This window comes from Lepus europaeus, chromosome 21 (assembly GCF_033115175.1).
Source record: "Lepus europaeus isolate LE1 chromosome 21, mLepTim1.pri, whole genome shotgun sequence".
NCBI lineage: Eukaryota > Metazoa > Chordata > Mammalia > Lagomorpha > Leporidae > Lepus > Lepus europaeus.
The window spans coordinates 46423084-46445223 of NC_084847.1; the positions used below are offsets into that span (position 1 = coordinate 46423084).

Here is a 22140-nt window from a genome sequence, read left to right on the forward strand (position 1 = left end):
GTACACAATGTGATGTTTTGTTGTGTGTGTGAACTGTAGGATGATGAAATCAAGCTGATTAACCTAGCATCACCTTGTTTTACCTATTGGTATTGTTCCTTGTAATTTGAATTCATTTTATCAATATCTTAAATAGTTTGATTCTGTCACTTTGTTCATCCATCCACCCAATAAATGCTAATTTCCTAGGAGCTTTTCTTGAGCTGTAACAGTAAAAGGAGAGAGAGAGAGAGAGAGAGAGAGAGAGAGAGAGAGAGAATTCCCTCTTTATGGAGCTTACATTTACAAGAGAGATATGAAGACAGAATAACTCATAAACATTTTTATTTCTTCTCTTGAATTAATGTGATCATTATAGATAAGTCAGTGGTTTTAATTACTATAGATTTATGGCTTATTTAATATCAAGTAGAACTAGTTTTTCCACACTTGTAAATATTGAATCGTACAGATTAATTTAAAATCATTTGACCAAATTCTAATATAAATCTCTCTAGGATTTCAATAATGATCACCTGGAATTTTGATACAGTTTAGGGAGAGTTGATGTCTTTTCAGTAGTTTTTAAAAATCTAGTAAAAAGGTATCCTTTTTTATTCAAATTTCCTTTTTTTTAAAGAATTATTTTATTTATTTGAAAGACAGAGTTACAGAAAGAAGTAGAGCCAGAGAGAGAGAGAGAGAGGTCTTTCATTCCACTCCGCAAATGACTGCAATGGGCAGAGCTGAGCTGATCCGAAGCCAGGAGCCAGGAGCTTCTTCCAGGTCTCCCTAGCGGGTGCAGGGGTCTAAGCACTGGGCCATCTTCTACTGCTTTCCCAGGTTATCACTGAGAGCTGGATCGGAAGAGGAGCAGCCAGGACTCACCCATATGGGATGCTGGTGCTGAAGGCTGGGGCTTTAACCCACTGCGCCACAGTGTCGGCCCCTCAAGTTTCCTTTTATTCAAATATCCTTTTATGTTTCTAAAAGATTTTCAGAATTTTTTCCATATAGATTATTTTTTAACTGCTACTATGGATGAAAAATAATTTCTGACTTCCATGGTGTTTTTTTAAAAAAATATTTATTTATTTTACTTTGAAAGTCAGAGTTAAAAAGAGAAAGGAGAGGCAGAGAGAGAGAGAGAGAGGTCTTCCATCCAATGGTTCACTCCCCAGTTGGCCGCAATGGCTGGAGCTGTGCCAATCCAAAGCCAGGAGCCAGGAGCTTCTTCTGGGTCTCCCATACGAGTGCAGGGGCCCAAAGGCTTAGGCCATCCTCTACTGCTTTTCCCAGGCCATAGCAGAGAGCTGGATAGGAAGTGGAACAGCTGGGACTCTTAACTGGTGCCCATATTGGATGCTGGCACTGCAAAGTGGAGGATTTACCAGCTATGTTACAGCACTGGCCCCTCCATGGTGTTTTATACCTTGCTATTGTGGTATTTAAGTAAGCTGTTGATTTTGGTGTATAGTTTTTGAAACTCGATATTTAAGTCAATTCCCATAGTGTGGCTAATATTTTTTCAATTGATTTAGTGTTAGGCCATTTGTTGCATAATGGCATCATACAGATGTCTTCATTGTGGTTTGCGTTTTCTTTTTCTTCATTGCTAACTGGCTCTCTTTGCCCTGTTCAATAATTTTTATCTTGAATTCAATTTAGTATGATATTTAAATTGTGGGTTTCATTTTCCTTCTCTGAACTGGCTACCCTTTCACTTAAAATATATATTTTTAAATATTTATTTATTTCAAAGTCAGAGTTACACAGAGAGAGAAGGAGAGGCAGAGAGAGAGAGAGAGAGAGAGAGAGAGAGGTCTTCCATCCACTGGTTCACTCCCCCAACTGGCTGCAACTGCTGGAGCTGTGCCGGTCTGAAGCCAGGATCCAGGAGCTTCCTCCAGGTCTCTCACATGAGTGCAGGGGCCCAAGGACTTCTGCCGTCTTCTATTGCTTTCCCAGGCCACAGTAGAGAGCTGGATGGGAAGTGGAGCAGCTGGGACTTGAACCAGTGTCCATATGGGATGCCGGCACTGCAGGTGGTGGCTTTACCTGCTATGCCACAGCACAGGCCCCAATATATATATATATATATATATATACATATATATATATATTATTTTTTATTTTTGACAGGCAGAGTGGACAGTGAGAGAGACAGACAGAGAGAAAGGTCTTCCTTTGCCATTGGTTCACCCTCCAATGGCCACCGCGGCCGGCGCACTGCGCTGATCTGAAGGCAGGAGCCAGGTGCTTCTCCTGGTCTCCCATTGGGTGCAGGGCCCAAGCACTTGGGCCATCCTCCACTGCCTTCCCGGGCCACAGCAGAGAGCTGGCCTGGAAGAGGGGCAACCGGGACAGAATCCGGCGCCCTGACGGGGACCAGAACCCGGTGTGCCGGCACCGCATAGCGGAGGATTAGCCTATTGAGCCATGGCGCCGGCCCCCCAATATATTTTTTAATATATTACAAAAGAAGTATCTGCTTGTGAGTCAGACATCTTTTGTCCTGTTTCAATTCCAGCTGGTTTACTGCAGCTCAGTTCTAGGACAAACCACCTGGAGTTAGCGCAGGCCTCGCAAATTAAGGGCTTAGACCTTTGAAAGGCTTCTTCAAGTTCATGGGCTTCCCAGGCTTCCCAGGGCACTCACACTACATTGGCTATGAATCCAGAGGTTTCTATGTTTGATAACTGGCTGGAATGACTCACGGAACTCAGGAAAGCACTGTCCTTTTGGTTACAAAGGAGACAGCGCAGGAGTAGCCAAATGAAGAGACAGACAGGGTGAGATCAGGGAGGGTCTGAACACATACCTTCTGTGCCACTTCGTTTGGTGAGTTATGCTCTCTTGTAACGGTAAAGGCTGGGTCATCTGGTCCAGTGTATGAGATCCTGGTAAACGTCTAAAAAACATTTACATGTGCAAACCAAGCTCTGGATTTATAGATGAAATCATTTTTACTTAACCCCCATTCTACATATTAATAGATTTTAAAGTATTTATTTGTGTGTTTTCATTTATTTGAAAAGGGGGGTGGGGGAGAGAGAGAAACAGAGACGGAGACAGAGACAGAGACAGAGAGAGAAATCTTCAATCTGCTGTTTTTTTTTCCCCCAAATATCTGAAACAGCCAGGGCTGGGCCAGGCCAAAGCCAGGAGCTTGGAACTCGGTTCTGGACTCCCACATGGAGGGCAGACTCAACCCCTTGGGCCATCACTGGCTGTATCCAAGGGTGTGCTTTAGGAGGAAGTTGGAATCAGTAGGGAACAGAGCCAGAACTTGAACCTAGGTATTCAGGTAGGGGATGCTGGCCTCCCAAGCTGTGGCTGCCGCAACAAATGCCAGCCCCAGATGAATGGATTTTATGGTGAATGATAATCAAAACACTTTACACGCTCCTAGGGATCAGGGTTCTGCAGAGTTCCTGGTGGGCCTTGGTTGTTGGCTCTGGAGAAATCCGGGGGGCTTTTGGAGTTGAGCAGAGGTGAAGGGAACTTAGGAGACTTGAGGACAGTTGAGATTTGGAGAGACTTTATGTTTAATCCTGATTTGTCCATTGAGATATTTTTAAAATTGCAATAAATAAATTTTGGGTTTGGGTACAAAAGATCAAAAGTAATACATTCTCATTGTAACAGATGTCAAAAGGTGGAACTGAGTGGAATAAGAAGTGTTGTAATATTTTCTCCTCTTTCCACTCCCCTCCCATTCTACCCCTCAGAGGTGATTGAAAACCAATACCACCAGTTAGGTTTTTATTAGATTCATTTCTTTTATTTATACAAGGGTGAATGTTGGCATTCTTTCTCTGGTTTTAAAAATCTCAAGCCTAGAGAAAATTTCATGAAAACACAAAGACACCCATATACCCTTCATATTTGATCTTTTTGTTTTACACTTTCTCTCTCTCTCTCTCTCTCTCCCCCATCTCTCCTTTTGAACCATTTGAAAATTACGTGAGAATAATTTGAAGACATATGATAGATTTCACCCCTGAATTACCCCCTGAATTAATTTCCTAAGAGCAATTACATTCTCCTACATGATCACAATGTAATTATCATATATAGAAAATGCAACGTTGATAATAGTAGTATAAATACACATTGAAATAAAATTTCCCTGAATATTGCACTAATGCCTTTTATAGGCTTTTTTTTTTTTTTGGTCTCAAAATGCAAGATCCAATCATGAACTGCATATAGCATTTAATTGTCAAGTCTTTATTCCAGAAGAATTTCTTAGCTTCTTTTTATGTATTTTACGACAGTGACTTTGCGAGTTTGGGTTTATTGTTTGGAAATTTTCCTGAATTCTAATTTGTATGATGTCCTAGTGATTGGAGTAATTCATTTTTTTAAAAATGATTTTATTTATTTGAAAGAGCTACAGAGAGAGAGAGGTCTTTCATTCCACTGCTTCACTCCCCAAATGACCACAACTGCCAGGAGCCAGGAGCTTCTTCCGGGTCTCCCATGTGGAGGCAGGAGCCCAAGGACTTGGGCCATCTTCTACTGCTTTCCCAGGCCTCAGCAGAGAGCTGGATAGGAAGAGGAGCAACAAGAACTTGAACTGGCACTCATATGGGATGCTGGCACTGCAGGCTGGGGCATTAACCCACTGCCCCACAGCACCAGCCCTAGTAATTCATTTCTAAAAAATTTTTCTTTATTTATTTGAAAGAGAAAGAGAGAGAGAGCGAGAGAGAGAAAGAGAGAGAGGGAGAGACAGCCAGGTCTGGGCCAAGTCAAAACCAGTAGGCAGGAACTCCATCTGGGTCTTCCCTTGGGTGGCAGGGACCCAGCTGCTTGAGCCATCGTTCCACCACTTCCCTAGGCACATTAGCAGGGAGCTGGATCAAAAGTGAGCTGCTGGGACTCTGATATGGATGCCAGCCCAAACAGCAACTTAACCCGCTGCACCACAATGCTGGGCTCCAGTATCGCATTTGTAGCAGGAACACACTGCATGTTAGGGCACACTGTGTGCATGTAATCATTGAATCAAGTGGTGCCTGCCTCATTTCTCTACATCCTGTTCTCCAACTACCTTTCACCTAATGCAAACTTACGATGCAAAGGACCAGATAGCACAAGATAACTTCAGAAAGGTTATGGCGAAACGCAAGTTTGTTTTGGTGCAAACATCTTTGAAATCCATGCGTAGTTATCTTCATAATACACATTTTCCATGATCGTTTGGAAGACCCCGCTTCTCACATACATGTTTTAGATTTTGCAGGCTGCATTGTGCTGTCATATATTCTTTTTTGTTCTAACAACTTGAAAATGTGAACATCTTGGAGCTGGCCTTGTAACATAGCAGATAAAGCTTCCAGCTGGGACGCTGATATCCCATATGGGCGCCGGTTCGTGTCCCAGCTGCTCCACTTCCAAGCCAGCTGCCCTGATAATGGCCTGGGAAAAGCACTCCCCAATTGGCCACAACGGCCGGAGCTGCGCCAATCCGAAGCCAGGAGCCAGGAGCCTTTCCAGGTCTCCCACGTGGGTGCAGGGTCCCAAGGACTTGGGCCATCATCTACTGCTTTTCCCAGGCCATAGCAGAGAGCTGGATCGGAAGTGGAGCAGCCGGGACTAGAACCGGTGCCCATATGGGATGCCGGTGCTTCAGGCCAGGGCGTTAAGCCGCTGCGCTACAGTACTGGCTCCCATGGTGACTTTTAAATTTCTATTATTCCTTCTATATTTATTAAGTGGCATTTGTTTGCCAAAAAAAAAAAAAAAAGAGAGAGAGAGAGAGAAAAGAAAAAAAGAACTCTTCCTTTGTTCCTTTTAAAAAATGTTTCTGGAATCTGAAGTTATGGCTCTCTGTTTTCATTTTTTAAATGGTTGGAAACAAAGCCAATGTTAATTCATTATTCATCGTGTTAGTTCACTTGGCATTTATAGAGTGCTGACTGCACTCACTGCGGGGATGTGAGGTTCAACAGGAACAGCTATGGACCCTGTTCCCAAAGAACTTAAATTCTGGGGTAGAAACAGGCACTAATCAAGTGCTCCAACCGGCTTTCAGATGCAATTAGTTCTAGAAAGGGGATTATTTAACAGGGACAGGTGTAGGGACAGAACTGTGCAACACTTTCCTCACTCATCATAAGGGCTATGGCCAACAGTCAGTAACAAAAGACAGGTGAATAAGAGAAAAACATAGCAAGTATATTGTATTCAAAATTTTACATGACATGGAAGCCTCCAGAAACGAAGACCCAAAGACCCAGGAAAAAATGGACTATTCTTCTGCTTAGGTTGGACTTAGAATGCAAAGTCACAAAGAAACACAATTGGACAATTATAATTGAATGGTAATGGACAGAGAGGAACCCAGCATGGCCGGTCTGTGGAGATCTATTGGTGGTCATTTCTCCCGAGTATGAAGTCAGAGCTCTCTGGCTGGAAAATATTTGGGGAAGAAAGGGGTAGTAACCTTTCTACGTGTTATGGCTGGCTTGGGTGGGGGAGTAGGGTTCTAGTTTCTTTGATTCTGGGGAAGAAGAATTCTGGTTTCTATGACTAATTTTGGGGGAGAAAACAGGGATTAGAGACAGGAGGGCAGGAGAAAGAGACTTTTTTGAAGGCCTTGCAACCTCCTTTAGCTCAAAGTACTCAGCATACCGAAGGGCTATACTTTAGGTTTTCAGTTCTGAGCTCCAGCAGACACAAGTGGGTCAGGGGAGTCAGGTGGGAACATTTGCCGTCCAGAGAAGGTGATGACCAGTCAGGCTGAGATCTGGAGGGTGATGACCACGGGACACAGGGCAGCATCTTGGATGCTGGGCACACAGGTTTTAACTCAATGATAGGCAGCTGGGTGGAAGAGCACAGAGAACACACAGCAAAAAATAGTGTCCATGAGAGGTCACTGTCCTAGGAAGAATTTGGGTCTTTATCTGGAGAGCAATGGGAAGTCAAGGAACTATCTTTTCTGGAAGCAGAGATGTCCAGACCACATGAGCCTTTGAGAATATGATGGGGAGACCTCGCTAAAGCGTGATGCCTGGAGACCCAGCAGTAGATCCCAGGGAAGCAGCTGGTAGATGGGGATGGTGCCATAGACAGAGTGCTCCAGTGGTTATGGAGAAAAATTCAACAAGCTTGAGAAATGTGCAAGATATAAAATTAGTGGGGCCCTGGGTGTTGGAAAAAGTTTATATCCTGCCTAGGAGGTGTTCACAGGGGTGTATCACTTATCCAAAATCATCAAATTGGTACACGTAAGATCCAGGCTCCTCACTCCACATAAATGTTACCTAAAAACAGTGTCATGTCACGTGGAAATGGAAGTGTTGAGCCATGTGTGCAGTGCACTGCCATGTGTATCAAGTAGGGGCTGAAGCTTGTAAAATTCCTGAGAGGAAATAAGAGGAAATGATAGGATAGAAAGCCGTAACCATGCTGGCCTGGTGGGAGCAGAGTGGAAGATCCGGAGAAGAGAATAGGAGGGAGATGTTTTACTGAATATTGTTTTTTTACTTTGCAATTTTGAACCATGTGATAGGACTCAGGGATGGCTTAGGAACTGAGTGGGGAAGAAGAAGACGCCAAGAATGACTCCAGTGTGGTCTGGCGCTTAAAGCAGAGGGTTTTGCCAATTCTTGCACAAATAAAAGGTATCAGATCTGGTGCAGAGTTCCCTCGCACTGGGAAGGAATGTGATCCGAAGCATAGCGGAGGGACCGGCTTGAGGTGGGGAGAGGTCTGAGGCAGGGTCTTTCAAAATGTCAGCCTCATTCTGTTGATTCTACTGACCCCAGAACCTGAGCAGCCACAGAGGGTGATGGACAAATGCAAGGTCAAATGCAAACAGTGCTGTCTGAAGGCAGGGAGTGCCCTCTAGGTTGAGCAGGAGGGGGGACCTACCACTTCTTTGCCTTTCTTCAAATGTCCTAATCCATGAAATGAATGAGGAAGAAAAGAGGTCAAGAGTGGTACAGTAATTGAATCCCTCAACCTGGAAACGCATAATTCGAGAAAAGGAGGTCTCCTGCCATTATCACATTGCTCCATAGTCCTATAAAAATATTTATTTTTTACACTTCTGCCCACTTTGGGTTGTTATGAGCTAAAAAAAATTCCTATTGATTAGGCTAAAAGTTTAATCTCTTTAAAGAGTTTTTTTTTTATTATTTTATTTATTTATCTATTTTGACAGGCAGAGTGGACAGTGAGAGAGAGAGATAGAGAGAAAGGAGAAAGGTCTTCCTTTTTGCCGTTGGTTCACCCTCCAATGGCCGCCGTGGTAGGCGCGCTGCGGCCGGCGCACCTCGCTGATCCGATGGCAGGATCCAGGTGCTTCTCCTGGTCTCCCATGGGGTGCAGGGCCCAAGGACTTGGGCCATCCTCCACTGCACTCCCTGGCCACAGCAGAGAGCTGGCTTGGGCAACCGGGACAGGATCGGTGCCCCGACCGGGACTAGAACCCAGTGTGCTGGCGCCGCAAGGCGGAGGATTAGCCTATTGAGCCGCAGCGCCGGCCTAAAGAAATTAAAAAAATTTTTTTTGTGCCTGGACCTCCCTTATGTAGATTCTGATTTGAGTGGGTTTGGAATGAGCCTGTGTGTGCCCATTTAAATTCATCCAAAAGCCTCATTTCTAATAATCATGGAATAGAACAAAGACTGAGAAAGCCTTGATAGTTTATTGGTAGTGGGATGGGGTGGTGTTAGCAAATGCTTTTCTCTACCTTTGATTTTTTTTTCTTTGGCTTTGATAAGAAATTGGCTTTATTTCTAATCTAACATCTCTTCTTCCCAGTCAAAAAGATGGGGCTTATTATTTGTGGCAGAACCCGGACATGGGCGGTCCCCTCTGGACTCTCACCACTGTCACTCTGCACTTCAGATGGTCACCCCATCTCCAGATCTCTGCTCCAGTTTGGGGTTGGGAATGCACTGTTTTGGAGGATCTTCTGCCTACAGCCCAAAGCCGATCTCAAGCTCAGGGATTGTGGTCAACCCCCAGAATCCTGTTTCATTTTGATTTCAGTTGTGCTGTGTCTGGCAAGTGTCCTTGGCGTTGGTAACACAAGGTTAAGGTTGTCCTGAAGTTTCAGCTCAGTTTTCATTTTAATTATTAGTTCCTTTGTTATTTTTGTAGGTTTCAGGGAAGAGGTTTGTACAGAGTCTACTAATGCTGCTATTGGAACTCCGTACTGCTTTCCCTAAATTCAAAGAGAAAAAAAAAGTTCAGCTCAGAAATTTTTATGTTGGAAAGCAATAATGTCTTGCTCTAGATTTTCTCGCTTGCCCGGAGAAACTGTCAAACAGCGTTCACCCAGATCTGCTTCGACATTTTCACTCAACACTTGCTCAGACAGTTTCTTTCTTGGTAGGTTTTAGATAATTTATTTGGATTCTCTTCTTATATTGTGATTCATGTTCTGGTTTTAGTTCTTGTTCATTTACTCTGTCAAAGTGGGCAAAGCTATGCTTTTAGTTCTGTGAATTTTGTTTTATGTGTTTTGAGCACATGTTATCACTTGTGTCTGGTTTTAGGAATGTCCTATCTTCCAGGGAGATGAACACTGATCATTATAAACATGTCTTTCTTTGTCTTCTGTAAAACTGTTAGATATTAGTTTGATATTGTTTGATTGACGCAGGTTTATAAGAGGTAGGGCTTGCACATGTCACCATTTCACTTTCAGCAATCTTGTGTCCTCGTATTTAATGAGTGTCTGTTGTGAGCAAATTCTAATTGCAAGTGTTTTTATATCTGTGTCTAATATAAGAATCTTTGCCTTGAGATCAGAATATATGCAATGTATTTGGATTTCAGCCTACAATCTTTTAAAATATAAATGTATGTATATATACGTGTGTATATGTCTATATAAAGGGAACAGATTTCATGTATTCCATATGTACAGTATTAAGAACATAATCATACTTCCCACTGTCCTTTCCTTTCTTATTTTTGTGTTAATTTTTGTGATGACATATTTTCAGTTTACTTTATAATCATAAGCTTAATCCTCCATCAAATAAAGAATTCAACAAATAGTGGATAGAAAGACCATTGTATAGACAGGGGCTATAACCAATAATCAAATATCAAGACACCAATTTCACTCATATGTGTTACTTTTTTGTACTCTAAATATTAGTTACCACAAGTCAGAGAAAACATATGATATTTGTCTTTTTGGTACTGGCTTATTTCACTAAGCATAATGGTCTCCAATTGCATCCATTTTGTTGCAAAAGACAGGATTTCACTCTTCTTTATGGCTGAGTAGTATCCCATCATTTATACATACCACATTTTCTTTATCCAGTCATCTGTTGATAGACATCTGGGTTGACTGCATATCTTAGCTATTGTGAACTGAGCTGCATTGAACATGGGAGTACAAATAGCTCTTCCATAAGCTGATTTCACTTCCTTTGGGTAAATTACCAGGAGCAGGATGCAAACTTACAATTTACCATTTACTTTCTATTAATTATATCTGTCCTATGTGCTCCCTTTGTTCCTTTCTATCTTTTAATGACATTAATCAAGTGTGTATTGGTTCACTTGCCCCCCTCCCATTAGCTATATATTATTTTTTGGAGATGACCCTACAAATTGTAGTGTATATCCTTGTCCCCTAACTTACTGCTACACCTTGATCATTTCAATGCAAAGTACCTTAGGCCACTGTAATTCCATCTACCCTATGCCTACCTTTTCTCAGATTGCTGTCATGCATTTCATTTCTTCATATACTTACAAACCTGCTCAGCAGTATTTCATTTATATAATTATTAGGTATAAATTACAATACAGGTTTCAGATTTCAGACTTTTTTCTGATTTTGGAATATTTGCATATATGTATGATGGGATATCTTGGGGACAGTACCCTTCTGAACACAAAATTCGTGTTTGTTTCATATGCACCTTATGCACATTATCTGAAGGTAATTTTATACGATGCTTTTGTGCATAAAACAGAATTTTATGGGGTTAACTATCCACTTGTGGCATAACACCAAGAGTTTGGGATTTTGGAGTGCTTTGGATTTTCGGTTTGGGATTAAGAATGCTCAACTTGCAATCATTATTTAGGTTTACGCACAGATTCACCAATTCCAGTGCTCGTTATTCGTCTGTTTCCATCTCTCCATCTGGAGCCATATGCTTCTTCCTGAATTACTCACAATGGCATTTCTTTTAGGATGGGTGCTGTGACAAATTCTCTATGCATATGTTTAAAAATATATCCACTTCACCTTTTCAAAAAATTTCAACCATCATCTTTTAAAGCTTCAGTCTTTTCCTTTAGAGTCAATTTATTGACTTTATTCATGCACTATAAGATGCATCTACTTTAAAGGTACTGTTTGATGAATTTTGGCCAATGTAAACATCTTTGCAATCATCACCGTAATTAAGATGCACACATTTACATCATCCTAGAATATTCCCTGGTGCCTCTTTGTGGTTAATCATCCACCCACTCTTGACCTCAGGTGTACATTGATTTACTCTGTTCTAGAATTTTAGAGCAAGGAAATGATGGTGCATATACGTTTTTATGTCTGACTTCTTTCACCAAAATGGTGTGTTTTGGAGATTCCACCATGCTATTGTGGGTGTCTATTTTGTTCTTTTTAATTGATGAATAATATTCCATAATTTGTTTATCCATTCACCTATTGATAGAGACTTGGTTTGCGTGCAGTTTTTGCCTCGTATGAATAAAACTTGCATGGACATTAATGTAAAAGTCATTTTGTGGACTTTAATTCCTGAGATTGCTGAATCACAGGGTAGCTGTGAGTTTAACTTTGTAAGAAACTGCCAAATGATTTTTCAAAATGATTGAACTATTTACAGTCTCAACAGAATCGTGTGAGAGTTCCATTTGCTTTGCATTTTTGCCAACACTTGGCACTGTCAGACATTTAAATTCTATCCATTCTACTAATTGTGCAGTAGTATTCCCTTTTGGCTTTACTTTGTACTCTCTGATGACCAACAAATGATATTGAGCATCTTTTCATGTGCTACTAGCCATTCAAACATCTTGAGAAGTATTATTCTAATTATTTGCACATTAAAAAATGAGACAAGAAACTGAGATGTTTAATTTTGTATTATTGAGTTAGGCCTGTTGATATATTTCTGATGCAAGTTCTTTGCCATGTATATAAATGGTTTTTCTTTTTATTTATTTATTTTTTAAGGTGAACAAATTTCATATATTTCATATATACAGATATATAATACTTCCTACCCTACTCTCCCTCCACACCAGGCTCCAACTCTCCCTTCTCTTTCCTTTCTTATTCTTTCTTTTAATTTTTACAATGATCTGCTTTCAGTGTATAAACTGTTTCATGAACATTTTTTCCTCTTTCAGAGGTGTATTTTGATGAAGTCAAAATTAACAGATTTTTCCTTTATAATTTGTTCTTATATTTTGTTAAAGAAATGCTTCCTTATCTATGTTTGCAAAAATGTTTTCCTTTTTTTTTTTTTAGTTATGGGGTTTCAGCTTTTACATTTAGATCTATAATCCATTTTGAGTTAACTTTTGTGGTGTGGGATAAGTACCAAAGTCCACTTATTTTCCACAAGCTCATCTACTTATTCTAGCACAATTTGATGAAAAGAATACCCTTTTCCTCTCTGAATTAACTTGGCACCTTTGTGGAAAAACAGTTGATCATATAAGTGTATGTCTATTCCTGATCTGTTTTGTTCCTTTTGTCTGTTTACCTATCCTTTTGCCAAAACCCCACTCTCTTGATTGGTTTTACAGTGAATCTTGAAATCAGGGAGGCTTTTCCAACTTTCTTGTTTGAAAAAAACTGCTTTTGCTATTCTATGCCCTTTGTATTCAAATATGAATTTTAAAGCTAGCTGGTCAAGTTTTGCAAAAATACTTGCTGGACTTTTGATTGGGATAAATGTTGAACCTGTAAATCGATTTGGGGGGAAGTAGCATCTTCAAAATATCAGAACAGCAATCCATTAACATATTGTATCTCTCTATTTATTTTTGGTCTTAATTTTTCTTACCAGTGTTTTGTAGTTTCAAGTATACAACTTCCTTGTTGTTAAAGGTATCCCTAAAATTTCATGTTTTTGTTACTATTGTGTCTTACCATTTTGAAAGTTTTCATTTTTCCAGTTGTTTGTTGTGGGCATTGATGTTTTGATAAAGTCATTTATTAGTTCAAATATCCTTTTTTGGTCATTTCTTTAAGATTTTCTACATTACACAATCGTGCTAACTTCCAGTAGAAACCGTTTTACTCCGTGATTATCACTCTATATTCACTTTTTCATTTGATTTTCTTCCCTGGCTGAAGCCATCGACAAATGTTAAAAAGAAGCTGTAAAGAAATCATGCGGGAAGTCATTCTATTTTTGACCATTTAATATGACAGTAGCACCTCATCCAGGTGTGGGAGTTCCATCAAAAATCCTTAGTTGTCTGACAGTTTCCTTCATGAATAAATGTTAAATTTTGTCAATGGCTTTTTATGATCATGACTGTTTTCTTCTATGAATGGGCAAAGTACATTGAATATTTTATAGAATTTAAAATTTGGATCAATTTGTATGACTGAAAAATTCTGTTTTGTCAAGATGTACTTTCCTTTTTTATACCGTGTCTCCAGTTTGCTAATATTTTAAGGCTTTTTGCATTTGTGTGCATTTTCTTTCTTTTTCTTCTCTTCTCTTCTCTTCTCTTCTCTTCTCTTCTATTCTCTTCTCTCTCTCTCTCTTTCTTTTTTTTAATGTTACCTTTATCTTATTTGGTGGGGGGTGGGGGGAGAGACTGAGAGAGTTCCTCTTCTCTGGTTCACTACTCAAATGCCTGAAATGGCTTCTGGCTGGAGTCTAAGCAGCAGCTGGGAATTCAACCCAGGTCTGCCACATGGGTGGCTGTAACCCACTTACTTGAGTCTTCACCACTGTCCCCCAGGGCCCTCATTGGCAGGAAGCTGAAGCCAAGATCAAAGCCAGGCTTCTAACCCAGGCTCTCTGATATGGAATGTGGGCATTTGAACCCCTAGGCTAAACTCCCATCCACCACCCTGTATTTCATGAGAGCTTTATAAAATTGACATTAGTTCTTCACTAGACGTTTGTCAGAAATTAGCAAAGAAACTGTCTGATACATGGGGATTTGTTTATGTTTTAGGGGATGGGAGGTTATTGACTATAAATTAAATTTCTTTAAAAGATATAGGGCTGTTTAGGTTTTCTTTATCTTGTTTGATTCATTTTGCTAATTTGTATTTTTCAAGGAACTTTCCTATTTTATCTAAATTGTCAGACATATAGTTATATATAATATTCCCTTGTTATCCTTTTTAAACTCTTCAGGATATTTGGAGATGCCCCTTCTACCATGCCTGAGTTGGGCAATTTGTGTACTTGCTGTATTTTTATATCAGGTTATCTGGAGATCTTCATTTTATTGACATGTTCATTATTTTTCACTATTGTTTGGTCATTGTCTATTTCAATTATTTCTGCTCATGTCTTTATTTCCTTCTCTGTATTTTCTCTCAATTTAACCAGTTCTTATTTTTCTTTCTTCTTAAGTCAGAATTGTATAACATTGGTTTTATTTTATTGATTTTATTTTTTTTTCCACTTTCCCAAACTTTATTAAAGAAAACAGAGTGGTGGTAAATCTCTAGCACAGAGTCAATTTCCTGGGATGCCTCCCATGACAAACACATGCCAGAAGTGTACGTGGTACCCAAGTAGTAAGTGGGGAGAAGCTGAACCCGAGAGTTCATCTTCCCACTTCCCCCAGTCTGTGGTCTGTCTTTGGGTCGGCGATAATCTCCTGCACAGCTACTATGGCTTCGTTAGTTTTTGTCCTAGTTTTTGTCCGTAGCTCTCTCAGCTCTTCCATAGGCAGCAATCGCAGTATCTGCACAGCTTCATTAAGAACTGTGTCTCCTGTGTCAAAACCAAGACTATGTTTGTCTACAGCAACAGGCAAGCCCTCTTTTGTTTGATTTGCTTTCGCAACTGCATCCTGTGTCAGGCGCTCTTGAACCAAAATGCGATTGCCTTAAGCATTACCAGGTAATCCTCATGACGCTGAATCTGAAGCAGGTTAGCCAAAGCCATTACACCAGCCTTGAAGTCAGGATTATTTACATCCAAATTGATCAACGGCTCTGCATTTTTAGTTGCATTGTCAGCATTTTTTGTATTATCAGGCACTAAGTCCTTGTATTTTTCAGCATTATCTCCGTATTCAAATCTAGCAGCTGAACCAAGAAGCCAGTCAATTGCTTCCTGTCGATCTTGACTCTTGAAAGGACAGTTACCATCTCTAAGATACTTTTCAAAGAACTTGGGCCAGTCACTGCTGCGGATGTTTCTTAAGTTCCCTCTGTCTTCAATCTTCTAGTGTCTGATTTTCTGACCTTCAAGCCAAACGATGAAGTTTCTAAATTCTGTTTCATCTTTGTGTTTGAAGCCAGCAGGGTTGTGGTAGCCCAGATCCGTCAGCTTGCGTCGGAACATGGTCCCCGCTTCCCGCTCTGGTCCCCTCACCGGGCCTCGGCCGAGAGAGGAGAAGCGAGGAGCTAACATTGGTTTTAAAAACATCTCATCTCTAAGTACTATTTAAACTGATTTCAGAAATTTCAATACATTGTGATTATATCTTATTGGTTAATTTTTAACATTTATTTGAAAGGCAGAGATACAGGAAGAGAGAGAAAGAGATCTTCCATCCACTGGTTTACTCCCCAAATGGCTGCCACAGTTGGGGCTGGGCTAGGCTGAAGCCAGGAGATAGGAAATTCTTCCACGATTTCCATGTGGGTGAAGGGGCCCAAGGACCTGGGCCATATTCTGTTGCTTTCCTAGGCATCTTAGTAGGGAGCTAGATTGGAAATGGAGCAACTGGGACTTGAATTGGCACCCATATGGGATTCAGTTGCTGCAGGCAGCAGTTTTACCAGTTACTCCACAACGCTGGCCCCTGTGTTAAAATACTTTTAAACTTTCATTCTGATTTATTCTTTGGCACATGCATTGGATGAAAGTGATTCTTATAAAACATCGCAGAACTTTCCATATCTTTTTATTATTGATTCCTAATTTAATTCCATTGTGGTCAGAGAGTGTTTTCTTTATGATTTCATTGCCTTACAATTTATTGAAAATTGTTTTATGGCACAGATATAGTCTATCTTTCATGGGCATTCCAAGTGAACTTGAAGACTGGGTTAAGGCTGTTCTAGAAGTTCAGTTTGATTGCTGTGTAGTGCAAATCTGTGTCTTTTTATGTTTTGTCCATGACTGAAGGAAGTGTGTTTACGTTTTCAACTATGTTGTTGGATTTGCTGTTTCCTTTATGTATTGAGCTTCAAGTGTTCAGAGCTATGTTATGGGGGCATCAATTTTTATATTTTCTAATTAAACTGATGCTTCATCATTAATAATTAATACTCTTTATTTATGGCAATATTTCTTGACTTATATTAAGATAGCTTTTATAGACTTATGATTAATATTTTCATGCTACTTATTTTTCCATTCTTATACTTTTAACCCATCTACATTTAAAGAGTGTTTCTTGTAGATAGAGTTGTAGCTTACTGTATTTTCTTTTTTTTAAAAGATTTATTTATTTGTTTGAAAGTCAGAGTTACGCAGAGAAGGAGAGGGAGAGAGAGAAGGAGAGAGAGGAAGAGAGAGAGAAAGAGAGAGAGAGAGAGAGAGAGAGAGAGAGGCCTTCCATCTGCTAGTTCACTCCCCAGTTGGCTGCAGTGGCTGGAGCTGGGCCGATCTGAAGCTAGGAGCCAGGAGCTTCTTCTGGGTCTCCCGTGTGTGTGCAGGGGTCCAACGACTTGGGCCATCTTCCACTACTTTCCCAGGCCATAGCAGAGAGTTGGACTGGAAGTGGAGCAGCCGGGACTTGAACCAGCACCCATATGGGATACCAGCATTGCAGGTGGTGGCTTTACCTGCTACACCACAGCACCAGCTCGGCTTACTGTATTTTCATCCATCCTTATGGTCTCCGCTTTTTACTTGCATTAGAATATTACTTAAAATAAATCATAATAGATTTAGGTTTCAATCTATCATTTTGCTGTTTATTTTCTTTTTGTCCCATTTGTTCTTCGTTCATTTTTTTCCTTCTTATGTTTTCTTTTGTGTTAATTATTTTTTAAATATTTCATTTCATCTCCACTATTTATTTGCTATATCTTTGCACTCTAGTGTTTACAAAACATGCCCTCAACATATCACAGTGTGATGTCAAATAATATCAAACCACTGTATGAATAAAGCAAGAACCTTTTTAAAGTTTATTTCCACTTTCTCTATCCTTTCTTGCTCTTGCTGTCATCTATATTTTACTTACAATACTTTGTAAATCCCATAAACACATTGGTGGTATTTTTGTCTTGGTTAACTATCTTTTTCAGAAAGGTTTACTTATTATTTTTTATTATTTTCACTTTATTTGAAAGGCCAAGGGAGAAAGAGAGAGAAAGAGAGGAGAGAGAGAGGGATTGAGAGATCTTTTACTCCCTGGTTCACTCTCCAAATGCCTACAACTGTGTGGCTGAGAGAGAGAGAGAGAGAGAGAGAATATGACTGTTCTTACCTGCTGTTTGACTCCCCCAGATACCTGCAATGGCCAGGCTGAAGCTGGGAGCCAGGGACTGAATGCAGATCACTTTAGGTATTAAAATTGAACACATGTGATATTGCTTTGATAGTGTCTCATGTGTCACCATAAATACAGAGGGCTGACTGTGTGTGTTTAATTTCTATTTAGCAAAAGCAGAGAGCTGGATTGGAAGTGGAGCAGCCTGGCCAGCGCTGTGGCTCACTAGGCTAATTGTCCGCATGCGGCGCTGGCACCCCAGGTTCTAGTCCCGGTTGATCCTCTTCCAGTCCAGCTCTCTGCTGTGGCCTGGGAAGGCAGTGGAGGATGGCCCAAGTGCTTGGGCCCTGCACCCGCATGGGAGACCAGGAGAAGCACCTGGCTCCTGGCTTTGGATCAGCATAGTGCGCTGGGGAGTGAACCAACGGGAAAAGGGAGACCTTTCTCTCTGTCTCTCTGTCTCTCTGTCTCTGTCTCTGCCTGTCAAAAGATAATTAAAAAAAAAAAGGAAAAAAAAAAGGAAGTGGAGCAGCCGGGTTTCAAACTGGCACCATATGGGATGCCGGCACTTCAGGCCAGGGCGTTAACCCTCTGTGTCACTGCACCAGCCCCAAATTTCTTAATCAATTTTGAAGCATTCCCAGCTAACATTCCACCCGTTCCCATTCTTCTTTTTCTACCTCAGACCTCGACTGTCTGTTTGAATAGTCACTATGCTCCATGGACCTCGGGAGCTTTTCTCTATTTTCCAACATTTCTTCTCTTCATACATTTTCTACTGACCTATTGACACTTTCATGGCTCTCCTCTGCAAAAGTGTCTATTTTCTTATTTTGTTCAGTTTTTTTTTCTTTTAAATTTAGCTGCAGAAATAAAGTTTTTTACTTAGTTCCACCATCACTGGTTTATTCTGTTTTAAAATTGAATTCTCTGCTCTGAGTTCATCAGGTGCTTTTGTAATTTTGGTGGTTGGTGAGTAATACTTTGAGACATGATTTTATTTTCACCTGGAAACAAGAGTAAAATATTATTTATTTAAAAATATATGGGGTGCTTGCTTCGGCAGCACATATACTAAAAAATCTATGGGACCCATATACTTATATACACTTCAGAATTTTCTGTGTACAAAGAAAGTATGTATACACATCTCTAAGTAAATAAAAGGAATTTACTGGAAAAAATAAATTCTACTTCTTTCCTGTGAATTTCGTTATCTTATTTATTTTCTTGAGCACTTAACCACAATTGCTTTAGTGTCTATTTTAAATAATTCCAATGTCTGGGTCACTGAGGTTTTTTTTGTCTGTTTTTCCCTGAATTTTCCCTCTATTTCGTCCTTTCTCCTGGCACGCCTGGTCATTTTTGGTTAGATGCCCAATGTTTTATCCAAAAAAATTGCTGTGACTCTGTCCCTTCCAAGAGACTTGAATTTTCACCTGGCAGGCAGTTAAGGTAGACGTAGACACTCTTCGCTACTCAGCTCCTGAGGCCCTCTGTGGCCAGATTTCATTATGCAAAGGCTTTCCGTTTGTCTTTAGCCTCAATGCTCGCCATCTTCAAGAACTTCTATGGAAACCCTGGCGAGTTCATCAGTGCACACCCTGCCTGCTTTGGCGGGTTCCAGACTCCAGTTCTTGTGTTGCTGGCATTGAGAGGTTTCCAGACATTCTGCTTCAGTGTTCAGCCTCTTAGCTGATTCTTGGGGTCTTTATGTTTCACCCTGTGTAGCTTCAAATGAGGCCGCACCTTTAGGAGGAAAATGAAGCAGACCGAAGTTTTCACATTTCTGAGTTTTCTTCTCTGTTGTACTTTAGTCTCTCCAATCCTGGTTAATCTGGTAGAACTAGAACCTGATTTTTTTTTTTTTTCTATGCCTGTGATACTCAACATCTATGAGATGTTACCATTTTTTTTTCCTGATCTTTGGTGTGGTTCTGCTTGGAAATGAGCTATTTTTTTTTTTTTAAGATTTATTTATTTATTTGAAAGTCAGAGTTACACAGAGAGGAGAGGCAGAGAGAGAGAGAGAGAGACAAAGAGATCCTCCATCTGCTGGTTCACTCCCCAGTTGACTGCAACAGTCAGAGCTGTGCTGATCCAGAGCCAGGAGTCAGGAGCTTCCTCCCGGCCACCCACGTGGGTGCAGGGGCCCAAGGACTTGGGCCATCTTCTACTGCTTTCCAGGCCATAGCAGAGAGCTGGATCAGAAGAGGAGCAGGCGGGTCTCTAACCAGCGCCCATATGGGATGCCAGCACTTCAGGCCAGGGCGTTAACCCACTGTGCCACAGTGCCGGCCCGGACATTAGCTAATGTTCAAAAGGAAAGCCAGCAGAGAATGGCGGACTCAGACCAACGCCTTTCCCTTCTCAATGAGTTCTCGCCCTGTTCTTGGGTTCTTAACTTTGACTTTATTGTTGGTTAGCTAATCTACATTTTTGAATCTACCTTTGAGTTTAAAAAGCCCCTTATTTTCTGTCCCATTTCATCGTGAAAATACTTTTTTTTCTTACTTTCATCCATGATATTATGCTATTTGAATATATAAACCCTGCTTTACCCTTGGAGTTTATTGGTTTCTTCTGTGATGCAGCATTGTATAGACTCCTAAGCCAACCTGGATTTTTTTCTTTTATTGATTTTTTTTCTTGCAGGGGTGGTCTGTCTCTGCTGTATAATATTTGAGTTCTCAACTAGAAGGACTCTCACAGCAGGGGCTAGGAGAGTTGGAGACAGCAACTCTCTCTCTCTCTCACTCTCTCTCTCTTTCTCTCTTCTCTCACCCTCTCCCTCTTTTTTCCCTCACTCCCTCCCTTCACACAGTGCCTCCAGGAGGCAAGCTTGGGCTGCTTTACAGTGTGGTGACCTTAGGGTAATTGGATTTCTCCTTCAGAGACTCAGGACTCCAAGAATGTTCCACGGGACACAAAAGGGAACATTCCAGTTTTCTTTTCCTTTTTTTTTTTTATACAGTGGGAGAGAGGGAGGTCAGTCTTCCATCTGCTAGGTCACTCCCCAAATGGCTGCAACGGCCAGGGCTGGGCGGATCCGAAGCCAGGAGCCAGAAGCTTCTGCTGGTCTCCCACATGAGTGTAGGGGGCCAAGGACCTGCACCATCATCCGTTGGTTCCCAGGCACATTAACAGGGAGCTGGATTGGAAGAGGGGCAGCTGGGACTTGAAGTGATGCCCACATGGGATGCCTACATCACTTGAGGTGATGCCCACATGCAACCCATGTTTGCAGCCTTTTTTTTTTCCCTTGCAGGGTCAGGGATCCAAAGATCTCCTTTCATTTTGCAGTGTTTCTGCACCCCCCCCCCCCAAGATTTTATTTTATTTCTTTGAAAGGTAGAGTTACAGACAGAGAGGGAGAGACAGAGAGGCAGGTCTTCTGTCTGCTGGTTCACTCCCCAGTTGGCTGCAATGGCTGGAGCTGGGTCAAGCTGAAGCCAGGAGACAGGAGTTTCTTCCGCATCTTCCACATGGGTGCAGGGGCCCAAGCACTTGGGCCATCTTCTACTGCTTTCTCAGGCCATAGCAGAGGGTTGGATTGGAAGTGGAGCATCTGGGACAGGCACCAGTGTCCATATGGGATGCTGGCGCCACAGGGGGTGGCTTAGGCTACTGTGCCACAGTGCTGGCTCCTGTTTCCGACCCTATGAGGCCCAGATTAGGGCCCTTCCTTGAAGAACTCTGAGGGCTTCCCATCACTCAAATGATAATGTATTTATTGGATAAAGACCACACTTAGAAATCTCTGAGAACCGGCCTTTCTCTTTTCTTTGCATTGTGAGTCTGCTGAAGCACAATGACTTTAAGATACTAATAACCCTTTTAGGAATACACCTGGATGTGTTTGATGTCTTAGTAAAGGATCTTGGGGCTGGTGCTGTGGTATAGTGGTTTAAGCCTCCACCTGTGAAGCTGGCATCCCATGTGGGTTCCAGCTGCTCCATTTCTGATCTGGCTCCCTGCTAATGTGCCAAGAAATGCAATGGAGGATGGCCCAAGTACTCGGACCCCTACACCCACAAGGCAGACCCAGATGAAGCTTCTGGCTCCTCGCTTTGGCCTGGCCCAGCCTTGGCCTTTACAGACAGTTGGGGAGTGAACCAGCAGATGGAAGACCTCTCTCTCTCTCTCTCTCTCTCTCTCTGCAATGCTGCCTTTTAAATAAATAAATGATTCTCAAAAATAAAGGATCTTTTTTTTTTTTTTGACAGGCAGAGTTAGACAGTGAGAGAGAGAGAGACAGAGAGAAATGTCTTCCTTTCTCCGTTGGTTCACCCCCCAAATGGCCACTATGTCTGGCGTGCTGCAGCCGGCACGCTGCGCCAATCCGAAGCCAGGAGCCAGGTGCTTCCTCCTGGTCTACCCGTGCTGGTGCAGGAGCCCAAGCACTTGGGCCATCCTCCACTGCCTTCCCGGGCCACAGCAGAGAGCTGGAGTGGAAGAGGAGCAACCGGAACTAGAACCCGCCGCCCCAACTGGGACTAGAACCCGGGGTGCCGGCGCTGCAGGCGGAGGATTAGCTTA

General features: G+C 41.5%; 1 protein-coding gene and 1 pseudogene across 1 annotated transcript in view; one reads left to right on the forward strand and one right to left on the reverse strand.

Moving 5' to 3' along the window:
• Positions 1-22140, forward strand: part of CALN1 (calneuron 1) — a 543987-nt gene that overhangs the window by 41240 nt on the left and 480607 nt on the right. The window lies entirely within an intron of this gene.
• LOC133750839 (RNA transcription, translation and transport factor protein-like) lies at positions 14752-15497 on the reverse strand (annotated as a pseudogene).